Genomic DNA, 7,432 nt, shown 5'->3' on the forward strand with positions numbered 1-7,432 from the left:
TCGGGATAGGATGCAGATAGCTCAAAGTTGTCAGAAGAATTATGCCGATCAGCAACGGAGAGACTTAGAGTTTGTAGTAGGAGACCATGTATTCCTCAAGATGTCACCGATGAAGGGGGTACTGAGGTTTTGGAAAAAAAGGCAAACTCAACCCAAGGTATATTGGGCCATTTACGATTTTGGACCGGATTGGAACTCGAGCATACTGAGTTGCATTACCACCAAACTTGTCAGGAGTCCATAATGCGTTCCATATATCCATGCTTAGGAGGTACATTTCTAACCCTTCTCATGTGATTGGTCATCAGTCCTTATAGTAGACGCCAGATCTATCCTATGAGGAAGTGCTGAAAAAAATCCTTGATTACCAAATTCGGAGGCTAAGGAACAAGGAAATTAGAATGGTAAAAGTCTTATGGGAAAATAAGTTAATGGAGGAAACTACCTGGGAGATTGAACTGGATATGCGCAACCGCTACCCCAAATTATTCGATAAGTCAAATTTCAAGGACGAAATTTTTCTAAGGGGGGAGAATTGTAACGTCTCATGAGCGTAATCAAGCAATTTATTTATGAAATTCTCTAAGGTCACACGCGCTAATTAAGGGATGAATATATAAAATTGTCTACGAATTTTAGAAATTGTTTAAAATTTTAAATGAACTTGTATGACATGTTTCAATGGGATAGAGGTGTGAACCTTGATGGAAGCATATGATACCTATTTAAGTTAGGAGTTGATTAAACTTAATTACCCTAAGTTAAAGCTAAATAACCTAAGTATAAAAGCAATCCATTGTTCCCCTAATTCTTCGACCTCATTCCACTCCGTGAGTCACCAACTTCACCACCTCACTCATCTCTGCCATTCATGACAGAGCTCCTTCTCGTGCCCTAAGCTCCAGCCAAGCATCACCCCACGCCGACGATCCAGCGGAGGACACTGCGATTAGATGCAGGGACTAGCGACTACCTCACTATTGGCGCGATAACGCTGGGCGAGGGCTTTCGGAGGTAGCCGAGGGAGAGAAAGGCAAGAGCATTTTCCTCTATGTTGGTATGAATCAGTAAGGTATGGGATACGTAGTTAGGAGGAGCCAATATGCTTGTTATGTTGCGAATTGTTGGATTGAGAGGTGGATCGATCTTTCCTGTGTTGTTCTTGTTCCATCTTCTGATTTGCTATGGATTTCTGCTAGGGATTTAGGCGTTTGCATTTGGATTTGGTTTTGTTCAGCTCTTTCTTGATGGATTGAGTTCTGGTTCAAGTTCTTGGTGGTTTCAGCTAGTTCCGATGAAGTTTTTGCTCCTTCCTATAGATTCTGAAGGTTCAGATTGAATGTTGGTGCTTTAAGCCTTGATCGAAGATGCTCTTGTTTTCCTATCGCCTATGAAATGCTGGACTGATTTAGAAGGTAGGAGTTCGATTCGAAGTGGTTCTGTTTCACCGAATTTCAGTGGATTTGCGTGGTTTCAATTCGATCTTGTTCTGTCTTTCCGATTAACAGTGGAATTTTGGGAATTTATTCGGTAGATTTTACCACAGGTTGTAGATTTGGATTCAGATGGATAGTGTTGGTAGAATTGTGTTTTCACTTGCGTTTTGCATTCCGGGCAGATTTGAAGGTGGGGAGTTGAACTTGATTTAAAACTTGGTTGGTTATTTAGCAAGACCTTGGTACAGAGTTTGGGGTATTTCGAATTGAATTCGGTACTACGCTTGTGTTCCGTTGCTAGATAAGGTTGCTTTGAATGATTTGATTGTCGATAACATGTTGTTTGTGGCATTCTAATTTGTTATTGTTAAATCTTGATTTGTTTTTTAGCTGATAGTTCTACGTAGAGGAACTCATTTATTGACGTTAACTGTTTTGGTGAATAGAATTCAAATTGATAGTAGAATTGGATGGATGTCTTCAATAATTACTAGTTTGGATAGCTGGTGGATTTCCGCCATTGGTTTTAATGGGTTTGTTTTCGTTTCTTCTTTAAGATTTTTGGTTATGATTAGGTCCTTGTTAATCAGTATGTTTATGGTTATGCATGATTCTCATATGTGAATAGGTTCTTGATTACTAGTATGACTATGATTTTTCTATATTCATGTACTGGTAAGCTTATGAATGAATGGAATGTGCTATTGATATGAGTATAATGTGGATAGATTATGTTTTCTCATGTGGCTAATTGGATGGGTATGAACACATATGATGATAGTACAGGATGGGTGCCTTGGGTTGAGCTCCGAGGAAGACCTTTCCAAACTTGACTGATAATGTAACTTATCTTAGCTTCAATTATATGACTACATGTTCTCCTAGGAGGTACCTCTAGGGTTATGATTATGGACTGATTGACTGGCTCAAATGGTGGTTACCACATGTGTGACATATCCACCCTTATTAGCTGAGTGGATTTATTTACATATCATACTCTTTTTCTCTATCCTGTGTTTTAGTTCATGTTCTATGCCTACTAGCTCCCTGTTCCTACTTCATATGGAAGTTATATTTCTCATATTGGAATGTTCTTGCTGGGTTTATAAACTCACGATGCTTACATTACAGGTGAGGAAGAAACTTCCCATGATATGATGGAGGCTATGTAGACAGAGTAGGTGCGGAGGCGGGATGGATGCATGACACACTGTCTGGGAGTCTTTAGGAGTGTTATGAAGTCTTGTGCTTCTTCTGAGTCTTTCCTTTACTTGTATGGGAAGTTGTGCTAGTGCTTCCATATCCTCTTTTCTGGATAAACTCCTTTGGTTGTGATGCTACCGTGTATGTTGAGTATGGTGGTTCATTCGATGGGGTTGATAGCATAGTTTTTTTTAAAGCCAACAATGTTTTCAGAGGTTGTTTGTTCAATATTGGTTTACAATTGATTGGTAAATGTTGCATATGTTCTGTTACGGGTTCCTAGAATGTGATGGAAGTCTAGGGATGTTTTACATTTTCACACTTTGAAGTTGATTAGTGATGTAACGCTCGAAAATTCTCAAATTAATTTTAGAAATATTCTATTATTTTTCTGAAATTTTAGAATATTTTTATGAAATTTTTAGAATAACCGAAGTAGCAAAAACAAATAAAAACGTAAAATAGCCTAAGCGGGAATTGAACCTAAGACCTAGCGAACTCTTTGCCTTATAGGGTGACTTAGTAACCAGGAGGCCCCAGCAGGGGTATGCTGAAAGAAGAGAGGAACAATTATATTTATGATGGAGTTGGGGTGAAATTATCACTTAATATAAATAGGGAACTTAAGTGGGGATTGTTATTTTCTTGAACGACAATTCTTCTTTTCCCTCAACCTCACCCGCCGACCCCTCTCTCTCCAAAACCTCTCGGCGCCCAAGTCCAAGAAGCCTAGGGTTCCGCCCCTAGGATCATAGGAGCACTTTCCAGCGACAGTTCTAGCACGAGGATGTTCCCCTCCGCGAGAAGAACGCATAGACGCAAGAAGATCGTCGAAGAGATCTCTTCTTCGGAAAACCTAGCGATTGGATTGTAAGGAAAATTAGCGCAGGAAGTGAGTAACACCTCACCTGCAGTATAAGTAGCTATTTGTATGTTTCCATGCTTTAGTTTTATCAGATGCAAATCCATCGGTACGTAGGGTGTGAATTAGTGCACACCAAGTGCTCGATGAAATGGTTAGCACAGCTAAATGCCACAGTATGTATTATAATAGTTTAGTTAAATGCTGTAGATGCATTTAAATAGTATATTTAGCCTTGCTTTAGCTTATATGGGACTACAGTCCAATGGGTGGGCTCCTACAGTCGCCTCTAGGTTCAGATAACCTAGTTCTAGGTTCAGATAACCTAGTTCTAGGTTCAGATAACCTAGTAAAAGCAAGTTAAGATAAATCAGTTTATAAACAGTATTTTACTTTATCAGAGGCTCTGTACTGGACTTCAGTTGTCCTTGGGTTGGGCTCCCACAGTCGTCCCTAGGTTTAGATAACCTAGTAAACCCTACTAAATTCGGGTCTTGCAACCCCGGGTCTAGTTAGGGATGAACGCATAACAAGTACAGTTGTCGGACCCATCAGCAGCATGATTAGTATTTTTATCTACTTATGAAAATAGTTTTCAAACTTCACCAAACAGATAAGTGAATTTTAGATTAACTTTAGTTCAGTTTTCTACTGATATAGCAGACAACTTTATGTTTAGTTCTTGATTGCCATGATTTACATGTCCATATACCATGCTCCTAGCACTTTTAGTATGATTCTCATTACGGATATCAGCATAGCATCTTTTAAAAGAGCATGATTTCATCGTATGCATGTTTTTGTGAGGTAGATGGTTTCTTACTAAGCTCCCAAGCTTACAGTTGCATTTTTCCTTATACTGCAGATAAAGGTAAAGGGAGGATGAAATAGTGGAGGCTGGAGGCAATCCGATAAAGATGTGTGTGAGCAGGAACTTGGAATAAAGATCTTTGGGGGAACTAGCAGATTTAAGAACTTAGTGTTTAAGTTTTGGTTATTTTTTTTTACATTTCTACAGTATTAAGTGTCATGAATTGTGGATGTGGGCACTATGCTATGCCTAGACCTCTAGTTACCTTAATGTTAGTCGTAAGTTATGTATCATGATCTGTTTAGTAAGACTTTAGTGTTTGTTAGATGATATATCCATGTTTTGCTCGAGATTCTGAATTGCAGCAGAAATCAGAGCTCCGATCGATCAGCCGATCGATTGGCTGATCGATTGGGAGGTAATCTATCACATACAGAGAGCTGGGGAATCGATCAGGGGATCGATCGGCCATGGATCGATCGGGAATTTAATTCCTGCGAACAGAGAGCTCCTGAATCTATCTCTGGATCGATTGAATAGATTGGATCGATCAGCCGATCGATCCAGTTTTGACCCCGTGCACAGTAGCACGCTGAATCGATCATTGGATCGATCAGACAACTCCAATCGATCAACCAATCGATTGGAATGTCTGATTTCAGCTAGAAGTGCCGAAAATTCAGATTTGACCAAATAGGAAGTTAAGTTCCCTTCTTTAGCATATGTATAACTTCAGGAATGTATCCCGAATATAAACTTCAGATGTTATGGCACACAGCATAGAATTTTAATTAGTTCAGGTTTTTTTCTTTTCCAGACAAGAATAGTTAGCATAATGTAACCCCCGGCCTTACAGCGTAGCCAGTAGGAGGCGGGTCGTTACAGAGTGGTATTAGAGCAAGTTCCATACTTCCTTCACACACACATTAGCATTGAACCTGCAGCTTCCAAGTAAGAATACCTCTCACTGTATTATGTTCTTGCTTTTATGTTTATGGATAACAGTAGCATGTTTATATATGATAGCATCTAACATGATAGTAGTAATTATATATACATGATTGTATTAGTTATGTATGCCCTATATCTCTCTAGAAAATGGTACGAGGAAGCCCAGCTAGAAAGACACCAGCTACTGAGCCCCAGCATGAGGCAGGCAGCTCACTGCCTCCTCCAGACCTTACAGCTGTAGTGGCTCAGTTACAGAAGCAGCTAGCTGAACAGCAACAGGAGATAACCACCCTAAGGGTTAACCAGTAGAACACTCCCACTGTCACCCCATAACCCAACTTAGCAACCCCAGTGGTGATAGAGGTTCCACCAGTCCAACCTGTAGTACCAGTAGCTCCAGCAGCTGCGGCAAGAAGAGAAGCCTATCTGATCCAGTGGCAGAAAATCAAGCCAGAGAATTTCTCAGGCACTAGTGAACCATGGGATGCTCAAGCCTGGTTCAAAACATTGGAGAGTACGATAAAGCTTCTGGACTGGCCAGAGTTTGAAAAGGTGAAATGCGCCTCATTCTGCTTGACAGGAGACACACGTATGTGGTGGGAGAGAATTAAAGCGAAGCGCCCAGTGAACCAGATGACATGGGCCGACTTCGAGAGAGAATTCTTTGAAGAGTTCTTTCACATGCGGGTCACAAACCGCCACTACGACGAGTTCACTGAATTTCGCCAGGGCAACCTTTCAGTTGAGGAAGCCGTGAAGAAATTCAACAGACTGGCTCGTTTATGCCCTGAACTAGTCAGCACTGAAAAAGAACGAGTCCGGTTGATGCTCAAAATGCTAAGGCCGGAGATAGTAATGAATGTGGCCAGCGGCGTTCATAGGCCGCAAACTACAGAAGAATTAGTAAGCAGTGCTCTGACCACCGAGCATTACCAGAACAGCATCAAGCAGCAGAAGCAAGCCTTTTCAGAGCCTAAAGGCCAAGGAGGCTCAGGTACTCAGAAACACCAGAGCCACAACTCTAACTGGAAAGGGAACCCCAACCATAAACGTAAGCCAGGGAGCTATCCAAAAGGAGGACCAGCTAGTAAACAGCCAAGTTATCCCAAATGTTCCACTTGTGGGAAATTCCACCCCGGAGTTTGTCGCAAGGGCACACGTGGATGTTTCGAATGTGGCCAGGAAGAGCATATGGCTAAGCAATGCCCGAACAAAATCAACAATCCTCCACCACAGCCGATTCAGTATGGAGATAAACCAGCACAATTACACTGGATGCAGGCTGCTATAGATGGTCCACACATCAGCCAAGGCAGACTATAAGCCCCCTCAGCCACAACGAACGCGAGGATCTACTCACTCACCAGGGAGGATGTAGCGAATGCCTCGACAGTTGTTACAGGTCAGATTAGTATTTTACAGCAAAGTGCAACTGTCTTATTCGATACTGGGGTAACCCATTCTTATATATCCAGGGCATTTGCCGAAAAGTTAGCACTAACTCCAGATGCACTTAGTGGTCAGTTTTTGAAAACATTGCCTTCAGGAGAGATCATGGCATCCACGCACTGGCTCCGAGCAGTGCCAGTCATTATAACAGGCAGAGAGCTTTTTGGTGATCTGATAGTGCTAGATATGGCTGACTACGATGTCATTTTGGGAATGGATTTTCTGATCAAGTACGGTGCCTCCATAGAGTGCCGTAAACAGAAAATTGTATTCCAACCTGAGGCAGGAGTGCAGTTTGGTTACATCGGAGAACCAAAGAGAAAATCTAAGAAGTTTCTCTCAGCTATGAAAGCAAAGAAACTATTGGATTCAGGGTGTACGAGATTCCTAGCCCATGTAGTCAGTACTAGTCAGAACAAGGACCAAAAGCTAGAAGAGGTCCGAGTTGTATGTGACTACCCAGCAGTCTTCCCTGAGGAGTTATCAGGTCTAGCACCAGACAGGAAGATTGAATTTGAGATAGAGCTCATCCCCGGTACGAATCCCATCTCCAAAGCACCCTACCGCATGGCTCCAGCAGAACTAAAGGAACTTCAGGAGCAACTACAGGAGCTACTCGACAAGGGCTTCATACGCTCTAGTCACTCACCATGGGGAGCGCCTGTATTGTTTGTGAAGAAGAAGGACGGTAGCATGCGCTTGTGTATAGACTACCGAGCA

The 7,432-nt window shown here is 41.8% G+C and overlaps 1 long non-coding RNA gene across 1 annotated transcript; it reads left to right on the forward strand.

The window, feature by feature from the left end:
• Positions 1 to 820: 820 nt before the first annotated feature.
• LOC121968215 lies at positions 821 to 2,910 on the forward strand. The gene is made up of 2 exons (XR_006108005.1): positions 821 to 1,072; positions 2,568 to 2,910. It is a non-coding gene; the product is annotated as an uncharacterized LOC121968215 (long non-coding RNA).
• The last annotated feature ends 4,522 nt before the right edge of the window (positions 2,911 to 7,432 follow it).

Source organism: Zingiber officinale, chromosome 3B, assembly GCF_018446385.1.
Source record: "Zingiber officinale cultivar Zhangliang chromosome 3B, Zo_v1.1, whole genome shotgun sequence".
In the NCBI taxonomy this organism is placed as follows: Eukaryota; Viridiplantae; Streptophyta; class Magnoliopsida; order Zingiberales; family Zingiberaceae; genus Zingiber; species Zingiber officinale.